This window comes from Felis catus, chromosome C1 (genome assembly GCF_018350175.1).
Source record: "Felis catus isolate Fca126 chromosome C1, F.catus_Fca126_mat1.0, whole genome shotgun sequence".
Lineage (NCBI taxonomy): Eukaryota > Metazoa > Chordata > Mammalia > Carnivora > Felidae > Felis > Felis catus.
The window spans coordinates 193,131,134-193,145,069 of record NC_058375.1 but is presented as its reverse complement, the minus strand read 5'-3'; positions in this window follow the sequence as shown (position 1 = coordinate 193,145,069).

Here is a 13,936-nt window from a genome sequence, read left to right as displayed (position 1 = left end):
GGCAGATTTTTAGTTGCCCCCACGCCCCACCCCACAATAAGATATTATTTTTGTCAGCAGGGAAGAAAAACAATTAAAAGAACTTTTAATTAAGAACCTGCCCTCAAGGAGTGCGCATTCTAGTAGGGGGTCAAGCAAGCAAGGAACTGAAGAGTCAAGGAGAAGTACAAGGTCATTGTTAGATGTTTGAAATGCCAAGTAGAGAAGAGTAATAACCAGTGACTGCTGACAGCCTAGAGATGGCCACAGCGTGCCAGGTACTGCTTGATAGATCTTATTTTGTTTTATCACAACATCGTCATTTTACCTTTGAGGAAATTGAAGCCTAGGGACAAATGACTTGCTTAATGAAACACACCAGTCTCTGCCGGGGAGTTACCCTGGAGAAGCGATCCGTCAGATCAAGGAAGACTTTTACTAACTATAGCTCTCCCTGACTCTATCTCCCTAACTAGCATTTTTGTCTGTTTTTCTATAATCGGCTTGAGCAGGTGGGGGCTATGCTTCTCTGGGATGTTCTAAACGTCTTTAAGAATCTTTTCATTATAAACAATGACCTGTTTGTAAATTACTAAAACTACTCAGAAGCAAAAAAGTGACTGTGCCATTCTGCACCCTCCCCCCTGCCACATCCCCAATGCTCCCACTGGAGGGTGGCCTCCCAGACTTCATACTTAAAACATACACAGTGAGGGGCGTCTGGGTGGCTCAGTCAGTTAAGCGTCTGACTTCAGTTCAGGTCATAATCTCACGGTTTGTGAGTTCCAGCCCCATGTCAGGCTCTGCGCTGACAGCTCAGAGCCTGGAGCCTGCTTCGGATTCTGTCTCCCCCTCTCTCTGCCACTCCCCCACTCGTGCGCTCTTGCTCTCTCTCTCATAAATAAACATTAAAAAACACACACACACAGTGCTTTTAGCAGAAGCAGTGTGTGATGATACTATCAGGAGACTGGCTTTTATCACCTAACAATAAAGCATGGACTTTTTTTTACATGATAGCACTCCTGATCTACTTAATTTTTTAAATAGCTACACGTGCTTTTAATAATCCTCTTTTTAAATGAAAACATCGGTTAAAGTTCTGATGGAATACTGGAAAAATACCTCTTAAGAACGACTTTTACCCTTTAGTCTTTGCTTTCAGGAAGTGGATTTATGTTTACGGCTTCTCCCAGCAGCAAGCTAGGGGCAGCTCTGGCTGTGTTGGAAAACGTGTTGCTCATTAGTTTTCAATCCCTAACAGTCTGCAGACAAACAGGCAGAGATGCAACTGAACGCAGCGTCTTTACCCCTCAGGTGCTTACACAATCGGCTGCGTTATACACCTGTAAAACCCAAGATAATAACTGTCCCAGTAATTACGACTTGCCAGGGGAATGTCAAAGTCATGTCCAGGCAGGGTAGGTGGAAGAATAACACCGTAGTGTCTGCCTCTCTTTTTCTACTTTTCCAGCCACCAACCTCCCTTGAGCCTTTTCGCCTCGTCCCTGGACTCCTGTTGAGGGCTCCAGGAGCCTCCTAACCTCAGACACGCTCTGGTACAATCCACTTGGCATGGGGTGGCCAGATTACACTCCCCCGAACACTGTTTTGTGCATGTTGCCCTTGGATCAAATACCTAAACAAGATTCCAGATCTTTATCTTGGCATCCAAGGTCGTCCTCAGTGTTGCCCCAACCCACCATTCTGGTCTTACCACCGAGTCACTCTCTAAGCTCATCTTCCCATCTCCACCAAAGAGATCCTCTTCGCCCCCAGTTCGTCTTGCTCATTCCAGACCCTGCCTCTGCTAAGAGAGCTTCTGTCTGGCTCTCACAGTCAGCTCCCACAATCCTCTTGTTCTTTCTAAACCCTTCCCTAACTCAAATGAAATTTTCCTAAAGACTTCTGAGTCCCTCAAGCCCAAACCTCTTTCTAATCTTACCATGTTTCGATTGTTAGTTACCTTTTATATATAAAGATTGTGTACACCCCAACTAGGCTGTACCATTCTCACATATCACTTTATATCTTCTGTAAAATATGTGTGAGCACCTTCCATATAATACATGATACAGATAAATATTGGTACAGATTCATTAAGAGTATTTAGGCACCCAACTGCCTGGGTGGCTCAGTTGTTTCATGATCTCATGGTTCACGAGTCTGAGTCCCGTGGCCAGCTCTGTGCTGACAGCTCAGAGCCTGGAGCCTGCTTTGGATTCTGTGTCTCCCTCTCTCTCACTCTGCCCCTCCCCAGCTCACGCTTTGGTCCTCTCTCCCTCAAAAATAAATTTTAAAAACATTAATGAAAAAAAAAAGAGGATTTAGGTTACTTCCAGTATTTTACTAGAAAAGAAAGGCTGTCTGAATAATTTTGTACATCTGTGAATATTCCTGTAGAACAACTTCCTCCGGTGAGAATTGTTAGAACAAAAAGCATATCCATTTTTAGTTTTGAAATATATTTTCACATTGTCCTCCTTGAGGAACTGTAATAATTCACACTCTTAACCATAAAGTTTGAGGCACAGCCATCATATTTAGCGTTTTTAAAGGAATCCATTGAGCAGAAGAACCACACTTGATTAAACGATTCCTTATTTTTGTACATTTAAGCTTTGTCCCTGTTCAATACAGAAATCTACGTTCATGGTCCCAGGAAGTGAGAGAACGTGATCCTTTGACTTATAAACCACGTAGCTTCCCCACAGAACAACAAAAATCCAAGCACCAACTATTTCATGTACACAGATGTACTCCTAAAACAGTGTGTAAAAATGATATTTTTGTAAATAAAGTCAAACCACCAACCAGAGGATTCAGCATAGTTCCGTAGAAACAACACAGATGGAAGGTCAAAGGTATAATTGTTCATCTTTTTCTTACAAGTTGTAAGACTTTGGACAAGCCGCTTAATCTCTCTCAGCTATAATTTTCCCCTCTGAAAAGGGACCTAGTATTTTATGTTTTGATATGAATGACAATGTTTAAAAAAAAAAAAATCCATCTAGCTTGAGCTGCTAGCCAGCTCAGGAACCATGCCTCAGTCACTGTTTCATCCCCAGTGTCCACAGCAGTTCCTGGAATGTAGCATATGATCAATATGTAACAAATAAATGACCAGTATTTTATCTACTTGTCCATAGGATGAGTGCCTCGTCAAAGGTCAGATAATAAACAACCAAGAAAAGTTAGAGGTGGTCAAGGAAGGAGCTCACACGGGCACATCTACCTACTAGTCTGGCCCATTACCTCTCCATTTGAATTTGACCAAAGACTCCATAATTGTCCCCAGCTTTGCTCTATTCCAAGTGAAGAGCTGTCAGGAAGGTGCCTTCTATAACCCATTTTCAGGGTCATTCCCCTTCCTTGCTTATGTATCCCACACTCTTAAGACATTGTCTCTGGTCTCTGGGGAAATGAGACTTTATATCTGGGCTCCAAGTCTACCTCCCAGCCCTTAGACCCAACACATTCTCGGGGTCTCTGGGTGGCTCAGTCTGTCAAGCGCCCGACTCTTGATTTCAGCTCAGGTCACACTCTCATGGTTGGTGAGATGGAACCTCGAAGAGGGCTCTGTGTTGGGCTCTACCCTAGGCGTGGAGCCTGCTGAAGATTCTCTTCACTTCTCACTCCCCCACTCTCACTCTCTGTCTCTCAAAAACAAAAACACCCACATATTCTCCAAAATCATCCGATTTCCAACTTAATGGATCTCTCCCTTTTATTTGGGTAAAATGTTTTATCTAGACGAAATTAAAATACCCCTGGAACCTCTCTCCCACCTTCCCCAACCCTTCCTTAACTCTCTACCAATGGAGTTCTAGGACCCATATTACTTTTCCAATATCTTCTCAAGCTCTCACGGTTTTGTGTCTGCAAGCCAGCTCTGTAATTTATGGAAAGACCCAGAGAAGTTAAACGATCTACCCAAGTTTACAGAACGAACTGGGGAGGGGAGCGGATTTTACCTCTGATCTTCAGGTTCTGGGTCCAGAGCTGGTTCAACAGCCCTCCTCTTCCCTCTGCTCACTCCCCATGGCTTCACATTTGTAAAGTGCTTTTGTTTGTCATATGGTCATAACAGTCTCAGGGGGCATGGCCCCATCACTATTGCTAGGTACCAACCATCTCAAAGTTCAGAGGCTTAAAATAACCATCACTTCCTACTCCAGCTCCCGCGTCTGCGGTTTGTGGGGACGCCGGGTAGGCAGAGCAGCTGATCTTGGCTGGGTTTGCACATGCATCTCAGGGGCAGCTGGACAGCTCTGTTCTGGGCGGGGCTGAGCTGGACTGGGGCAGCTTCCTTGGGGGCCCCCTGCCCCACATGTCTCTCAACTCCCCCCTGGGACCAGTGGCTAGCCCAGGCAGGCTCCTCTCGTGGGAATAGCAGAGACGCAGGAGAGCAAGCCCAACCACACAAGCATGCCTTCAAGCCTCTGCTTGTATCCCACCTGCTAGCATCCTATTGGCCAAAGCAGGGGTCATGGGCAGAATCAGTGGGCCAGAGGATACACTCAACTCTTGATGATGGGAAGAGCCACAGAATCACATGGCAGAGGGTAGTGATAGAGGGCAGGATAAAACTGGAGGTCCTAATGCAATCTACCATGGCCGTCAAATATCAAGCCATCCTAGTGAAGCTAAGTTTTCTTCTTGCCTAAGAGTGTAGACCCGTTCTCCAAAGCACGGCCCCCCTTCACATAGGCCCACGGAGTACAGGGTGTAGCAGGAGCCGACACTGAAGGCACTTCAGTCGCCGGTGACTTGAGTGCAAGGAGGCACTTCGGCGGCTGCCGCGGGTAAACAGAGAATGAGGGTGACAAGCCGGCACTGGCTCCAACCTCCCGGCTGTATCTCCGGCTGTTCCTACCCTAACAACTCCTCGCACGTGATTCACTGCTCCAGGAAGAGAGAAGTAATTGAGGGTATAATTTATATTGGAAGACTTGCTCTGAAGGAAATTAGACAGCGACAGAGCCAGCACTCTGGCTCCAAGGGAGTTTCCTGCCAAAGACCAGAGCAACTCAACCAACCAGTGTCCAGGGATGTGGGAAGCAGGGAGAAGAGACAGACCCCTGGGGGTGGGGGCTGGGGAGAGATCTCAAACAAACAGTAGCGGGGCGCCTGGGTGGCTCAGTCGGTTGAGCATCCGACTTCGGCTCAGGTCGAGGTCTCACCGTTCACGCATCCAAGCCCCGCGTCGAGCTCTGTGCTGACAGCTCAGAGCCTGGAGCCTGCTTCGGATGGATTCTGTGTGTGTCTCTCTCTCTGCCCCTCCCCAACTCACGCTCTGTTGCTCTGTCTCTGTTTCTCAAAAATGAATAAACATTAAAGACATAAAATAAAAGGGACAGTCGCAAGAAACCCCAAAGCAGTCTTAGAGCAGAAATAGAAAGAGGCAACAAACCCCACAGTTTCTGAGATGTGTTTTGCTTTCTGGAAGCGTTTATGAAATAAGACTTACACGTGTGACACCAAGTTTTCCATGAAAACTTCTCGACACGATCTCTCTCACGCTCTACCCCTTCCGTTGCCAGGATAAACATGCTAGGAGGGCAATCGCATACGTCACGAAATGCAAACAAACTGAACAAACTCGGGGAAACGGAGAGCCTCCAGCTCCCAGCTCCGATAGCTCGGTGGTCATCCGTTCCAAGTCTCATTCAGGTTGGAAGCTAGCTGCACAGAGACTTTTGTAGTTACACAAAGAACAACACTCACATGTGACTCGCTACGAATGTTCGATTAAATAGTCATAGCAACATCACCTCACCAGCCACAGAGTGGTAATGACAAAGGTCACAAACCTGTGCGTCTGTGGCTTAGAGGAAAAGTCAAAGCCCTGCAGCCCAGTGATGCCCCTACCTGCGCTTTCCGCCCCCCCAGGGGTTCAGGCCGTCTCCAATTTTCTCTCGTTGAGTGTAAGGCCTCCAAAACCTTTCTTGGCCGGTCTCCTCACCTGAAAAAGAAAGTGGTCAAACTACATGCTCATCAACGTCCATGCCAGCACACACAGTACTTCGGTGATTCCCCCCACCCGCCTCCTCCAACCGCGCCTTGAAAGAGTGAAATCAGAGTGCCAGGAATCTTTGCCCAGGTATTTAGTAACAGAGGTTGCTTGGCACAGATATATAAAATCAAAACCACAGCGGAGATAACAGCAAGAAGAAATGCTCCAAGTGAAGCTTCGCCAAACTGTGTGCCCCCGAGCCACTTACTTCATCCTTCGTGCCTCAGTTTGCTCAGTCTGTAAAATGGGGGAAATAAAATAACCTACTATTATTGAGAGTTCCGAGGACTGAGTGAGACAGTGCGTGAAGCATTCAGTGAGGGGCTTGGGCACGTAGAAAGCACGCCATGCGTTTTTTTAAAGTATTAGCTGCACATGTGACTTCGGCCACCCTCGGGACGGCAGGTATTTCTTTCCTGAGAAGGAAATGCTGAGAAAATTTGTTTATAAGTGAAGGATTTTGTTTAAAAAAAAAAACCCAACTTTTTCAATTCTTACTGACTTGCTGATGTGCAATAGGACTTATACACGTAACACAAGAGGTGACAGCCTGGCTCGAGGCAGAGGGGAGTTTGAGTTTCTTATTTGCTCCCATTTTTTTTTTCACCTGTATCTGTGCGTTTGGTTTTCTTGCATCCCGTTTCCCTACCCTCAACCAGTAAGACGTGGTTCTCCATCGTGGCTGCACGTTAGCGTCATCTGAGGGAGCTTTAAAAATCTCTGCACCCAAACTCTGCTGTTGGAAGTGAGGATAGAGGTAGGGGTGGGGTTAGATGGAGGGCAAGCGTCTGCATGCTTCTAGAGTGCTTGTCACGTTCTGATTCGTGAGCTGGGCCCAGGGGACACCGGTACCTTCCGTTTGTAAAAATTCGCTGTGCTGCATACTTAGGACGGCACACGTTGCTACATGCATAATATACTTCAATCAAAAGTTGCACAGGGATCTCTATGCTGAAATTGCACTGAAGAGCAATTAAGTCAAAATCTTCAGGAGTGGGACCCTGGCATCGTTTTTGTAGAGCCTCCCAGGTGGTTGCAATGTAGAGCCTAAGTTGAGAACATGCTGCGGACGTTCTTGAGGCCACAGGGGACCCGGGTCTCAGAACTGGCATTCAAGCCAATAAGTAGAAAGGCCCTCGGAACATCTAGGTAGCAGTGAGCCTACCACTCACCATTTCGTACTAGACCTATAAGGAAGGAAGAGGCACGGATGGGAGCTTCTGTTGCAATCAGTGATTTGCTCATTGCACATGAATCCATAAATGCAAGCCTCAAGAGCACGTGGATGGGAACCGGCAGTCCTGTGGCTGTCCCTGTCTCCAGCACCTGCACGGGGCTTACCGAAGTCACCCCAGCTTTGCGTCTCTTAAGAGGAGGCTCTGGGCTGTGCTTTCTGCTTACCTCCACCAAGTTTCCAAGAATCTTAAAGTCAAAAAAAGGTGTTCCTTACGTGCTTCCTGAATCTCCCTTTTATTTATTGCAATTGTACCTACATCTTCTTCTCAGAGTCTGGGGGGAAAGGAAGAACGATGCTGTTCAACATATAGTTGAACATCATTAACACACTTTTTTCTCTCTCCTTTGCTCTATATTTCAACATTGCAGGAATATTTTGGATTGTTTTCCTGAATGCTATTCGCTTAAAACAATTTTTCATAGGGGCGCCTGGATGGCTCAGTTGGTTAAGCGTCTGACTCTTGTCTTCGGCTCAAGTCACGATCTCACAGTTCGTGGGTTCGAGCCCCCGTGTCAGGCTCTGTGCTGACAGTGCAGAGCCTGCTTGAGATTCTCGTTCTCCCTCTCTCTCTGCCTCTCCCCACCCCCCGCCCATGCACACGCACACTGTCAATAAATAAATGAATTAAAAAAAATTTTTTTTAACTGGCATCAGCCTTATATTTTATTTTTGATAGAGAGAGACAGAGCACAAGTGGGGGAGGGTCAGAGAGACAGGGAGACACAGAATCCGAAGCAGGCTCCAGGCTCTGAGCTGTCAGCACACAGCCTGACACGGGGCTCGAACTCACAAACTGCGAGATCATGACCTGAGCCGAAGTCGGATGCTCAACCGACTGAGCCACCCAGGTGCCCCTAAAATTTTTTTTTATAAATGTGTCTCCCCAAAACTATAATTCTCTTGAACACTTAGTGTTACTGGATAAAGATTTAACAAGTTAATTCAACAGGCACTTACAGGGGCTTGCTACATAGAAGATTCTGGGCTGGGGGTGCATGGGTGGCTCAGACGGTTAAGTGTCCGGCTCTTGATTTCAGCTCAGGTCATGATCTCGCTGTCATGGGATCAAGCCCGGCAACAGGCTCTGCACTGAGCATGGAGCCTGGTTGGGATTTTCTCCTTCTCTCTTTGCACCCACCCCCCACCCCCAAAAAAATAAACATTTAAAAAGAAGAAGAAGATTCTGGGATGGGCTGTGAACACCATTGATTCCCACCTTAAAGGAGCCCACATTGAGGTAGAATAAGACATAATACTAACACAAGATGGGCTGTCAGACATTCTGCAATATAGTTTACAAATAAGCAAACCACAGTAGTATGAAGTCAAAAGATAAATTCTACAAGTGACAATCACCAAAGTTGCTTTATATAAAAGAGCTGGGTCTATGGTTGAACAAGGATACTTGGAAAATTGCTGATCATCTAAAGGTCCATAAAGTGTTATAACTATTTATTTTTGTATTATTTTCCCTCACAATGTCACTTCCAATTTGAAGTTTCACGCTTATGCTAGAGTCAGAAGTTTTTTCTTTAGAAAGAGTAACTTACCATCTTTTAAAAATAAGCAAGAGTTGTTTGCTTCTGTGTTAGATGAGATCGACTGCATAATTTTGCTAAAAAAACTTGAATACTTTGCTAGCCTCAGAAAAATCACTTAATTAATAAACCATCAAGGATTCAGGAGCAATGGTGTTCCCAAAAACTAAACCTAAATATGTCCTCATAAAATTCAAACTGATGAAGTCCACATTCTGCCAAAGGATGTAAGCAATGGCGTGGTCAGTACAAGAGCGCTGATGGAGAGGCGAGAATGTCTGGAGACAGTGGTGCTAACGGTTCAGGCTGATGCAGAGCCCGAAGTCCCTCTAAATGTTAGAAGGACCGCTCATGATGTCTCTTCCAAGATTCTTCAAGCTGCTTCCTGGAGTCCAGTGATCTCTTCATGGCTTGTTTCCTAGCCATTTAAACACCTTTGTAGATACAACACTATGATCCATGAAAGGAAAATTGATGCTGGACTTCATTAAAATGAAAAACTTCTACTCTGTGAAAGACACTGTTAAGAATAAGACAAGCCACAGACTTGGAGAAAGTAATTTGCAAAACATGTATCTGATAGAGGATCTATATCCAAATATACAAAGAACTCTTAGAACTCAGCAATAAAAAAACAAACAACAACACCCGCTTTAAAAAGTGGTCAAAAAATCTGGACAGACACCTCACCAAAGAAGATACACATATGGGAAACAAACATATGAGAAGATGCTTCATACCATATTAGGGAATTGCAAATTAAAACGATGAGTAACTACTACACGTCTATCAGAATGGCCCACATCCAAAACACTGACAACACCACATGTTGACTATGATGTGGGTCAACAGGAACTCTCATTCATTGCTGGTGGGAATGCAAAATGGTACAACTACTTTGGAAGACAGTCTGGGAGTGTCTTACAAAACTAAACGTCCCCTCACACACATACAATCCAGCAAGCTTCATGCCTTGGTATTTACCCAAAGGAGTCGAAAACTTATGTCCACACAAAAACCTGAACACAGATGTTTAGAGCAGCTTTATTCATCATTACCAAAACTTGGAAGAAACCAAGATGTCCTTCAGCAGGTGAATGAATAAACCGTGGTACATAGAGACGCTGGAATATTATTCACCACCAGAAAGAAAAGAACTATCAAACAATGAAAAGACATGGAGAAACCATAAAATACACACTACTAAGTGAAAGAAGCAATCTGAAAAGGCTAAATACTGTATGTTTCCAACTGTATGACATTCTGAAAAAAAAGGCCAAACTATGGTTGCCAGGGGTTGCAGAGAAGGACAGATGAATAGGTAGAGCACAGAGGATCTTTAGGGTGATGAAACTATTCCTTATGGTACCATAATGGCAGATACTTATTATTATACATGTGTCAAAATCCATAGAATGTACAAAACCAGCAGTGAGCCCAAATGTAATCTGTGGTCTTTGGGTGATAATGATGTGCCAATGGAGGTTCATTTATTGTGACAATGTACCACTCTGGTGTGGGATGTTGATAATTGGTACAGCTGTGTGTTTGCGGGGGAGGAGGTATATGGGAACTCTTTGTACTTTCTGCTCATTTTTGCTGTTAACCTACAACTGTTCTAAAAAAAAAAAGAACAACAAACCACCCCAAAAGTGTTTATAAAAAAAAGAAAAGAAATAAGCTATCAAGCCATATCAAAGCCATGAAGGAAACTTAATTGCATATTACTAAGTGAAAGAAGCCAGTCTTAAAAGGCTATATATACTGTATGATTCCAACTATATGACCTTCTAGAAAAGGCAAAAGTGTAAAGAGAGTAAAAAGATCAGTGACTATCAGGGGTTGGGGTGGGGGGTAGGCAAGTGATGATTAGGTGAAACACAGGTGGTTTTTAGGGCAGGATGGTATTCTGCATGATACTGTAAGAGTGGATACATGATAGTATTTGTCAAAACCCATAGAACTGTACAATATAAACAATGAGTGCTTTTTTTTCAGTTTTAGGTGTAGAATTTAATGATTCATCACTTATACACAACACCTAGTGCTCAGCACAAGGGCCCTCCTTAATCCCCATCACCTATTTAACCCATCCCCCCACTGACCTCCGCTCTGATAATCTTCAGTATGTCCTCTACAGTTAAGAGTCTGTTCCTTGGTTTGCCTCTCTTTTTCCCCCCTCTGTGTTTGTTTCTTAAATTCCGCATACGAGTGAAATCATACGGTATTTGTCTTTCTCTGACTTATTTCTCTTAGAATGACAATACACTCTAGTTCTACCCATGTTGTTACAAATGGCAAGATTTCATCCTTTTTGATGGCTGAATAATATTCCATTGTATATACATACCACATCTTCTTTATCCACTCATTGTTTGATGGACATTTGGGCTCTGTCCTAATTTTGCTACTGTTCACAATGCTGTTATAAACATCAGGATGCATGTCTCCCTTTGAATTAGTCTTTTTGTATCCTTTGGATAAATACCCAGTAGTGCTGGGTCATAGAGTAGTTCTATTTTTAACTTTTTGAGGAATCTCCATACTGGTTTCCAGAGTGGCTGCACCAGTTTGCATCCCCACCAACAGTGCAACTTTCTCCACATCCTCACCAACATCTGTTGTTTCCTCTGTTGTTAATTTTAGCCATTCTGCCTGGTGTGATGTGGTATTTAATGGTGGTTTTGATTTGTTTCCTTGATGAATGATGTCAAGCATCTTTTCGTGTGTCTGTTAGTCATCTAAATGTCTTCTCTGGAAAAGTGTCTATCCGTGTCTTCTGCCCAATTTTTGACTAGATTATTTGTTTTTCGGTGTTGAGTTTTATAAGTTCTTTATAGATTTTGGACACTGACCTTCATCAGATAGGTCATTGCAAGTATCTTGTCCCGTTCAGTAGGTTGCCTTTTAGTTTTGTTGATAAGAATGAATTCCTAATGTCAACTATGGGTCTTGGTTAATAATAATATATAAATACTGGCTCACCAGTGTAACAAATGTGCCACACTAAGGCAAGATATTAATAACAGGGGGAGAGGGGTGCCTGGGTGGCTCAGTCGGTTGAGCGTCCGGCTTTGGCTCAGGTCATGATCTCGCCATCTGTGAGTTCGAGCCCCGCATCGGGCTCTGTGCTGACAGCTCAGAGCCTGGAGCCTGCTTCGGATTCTGTGTCCCCCGCCTCTCTCTGCCCCTCCCCCACTCATGCTCTGTCTCTGTCTCAGAAATAAATAAACATTAAAAAAATTTTTAAAAAAATAACAGGGGGAGATGTGAGTGGGAGGAGGGCATATTGGGAATCCCCAGTATCTGCTCAATTTTCTGTAAACCCACAACTGCTCTAAAGTCTATTAGTTTAAAAAAAAAAGTGCAGCCCATTGCTTGACCAGTTCTGTATGTACCACTTGTTTAAACGGTAAGTCATTTTGCAGTGTGCCCCTGGGCAACAAGCAATGACACAGCACAGCCCATATGGGCTGAAGGGTTTCGAAGCCAGCAAGTCCTTCAGAGCCATCCCCTCACTACAGCGTGAGCAGGAAGGCAGAAGGGGGACCAGACTGTGGTGTATGGTGCACGAGCTTCCTTTTTTTAGCTACAACCGAGGAGTCACCGAGCACACACGAAGGCAGCCCAGCAGGGGTGGCAGCATCCTGAAGAAGAGCTACACTTGCGATTGGTTTAACCAAATAATCTAAATAAGCAGATAACAGCCAAATAATTCATCCTCCGCGATCTTCAGTTTCCCCGCTGGTACAAGTGAGGGTGTTGCTACGGATGTTGCTGTGATGTTTTCAAGCCTTCCCTGACGTTCTCAACAAACACACGGGAACATTCTTACGTCTTACGATGATGATAAGGAAGGGGATATGCGTGATCGTTTAGGACACGAGATACATTATTAAGGAAGATAGAGGAGGGCTCTTCTTGAGGATTCCTGTTTTTAAAAAAGCTTTTCTAGGGATTAGAGATTTTGTTACTTTCATTGCTGTTATTCACCCACTTGTCACTTGACACCTAATAGTCTAAGACTCTATACCTTAAAGCTAAGAGTCATACCCTCCACCCATGATAAAGACCTCAGAAGTTATATTAGCCCTGCAAATAGGTTTCTGTCAAGCAGGGCCTTCTATTGATAAATTTGCTAACCCAAAAGCGAGAAGCAATCGATCCCTCCAACCCGATAGCTCTTCAAGAGTGGTGGTTCTGCAATGAATTTAAAAATCAGAGCCAAGAAGCACTTCCCCCCACTTGAGATTGGAAAGTGAGCATTCAGTAAGAGAAAACTGGATCCAGAACTGAAGAAGCAGGTTCAAGCCTGTGAAGTTCTAAGTATCACAACTGCTGAAGAAATATTTAGCAGACCAGCAAATAAGCACAGTGAGTCCAGGCTCAGTGAGACTGAGGCTTTCCCTAAGTTCCAGCCGGTGACTACTTTCTCCCTCTGTATGGAAAAGAGGATTGCGAAGAGACTTCAGATTGAGATTCACTTCAATAATTCCTACTGCACTGCTCACTGGACAGTATTCTTTTTCCTCCCCAAGGTGGTCATACAGCAAGGTGGTCGCCTCGACCATTCATTCTCATCCCTTGGCATGAAGTTGTCTCAGCACAGATATCCAGCGTGCAGTGGGGAGAAGGGTAGGCTCCTGGAAGCAAGACAGAAGGGAGTTCTAGGGGCGTACCCCCAAACCAAAAGGACTCAGGCTACAGGAGCTCTCACAGTGAGAGCCACAGTGAGAACCTATTTTCGGTCATTGAAGCCTAGTTTGGATTCTGGTTTTGGAAAAAGATAACATTTGTTCTAAAAAAAAACTAGGGGATTTTTTTCAGGGGGAGAAGGGGTTCTCTCCAGCCCTGCTTTAGAGCTAAAAAGGAAAAAGTGTTGAGAATAACAAACTTTTTCTTTCCATGAATTCATGTAGTAGATGTCTCAAAATGACTGGCAAATATTTATAATTCATAGAATGTGAGAGGCAAAAGGGTGCCACAGGGCCCTCTGGTCTCCTCATTCTATAGTTGAGAAAAATGAGGTCCAGAGAGGTTAAGTGTTATGTCCAAGGACACACAGCTCACTCACAAGATAAGACTTGAATCCAGGGGTGCCCGGGTGTCTCAGTTGGTCAAGCATCCTACTCTTGGTTTTGGCTCAGGTCATGATCTCATGGTTTG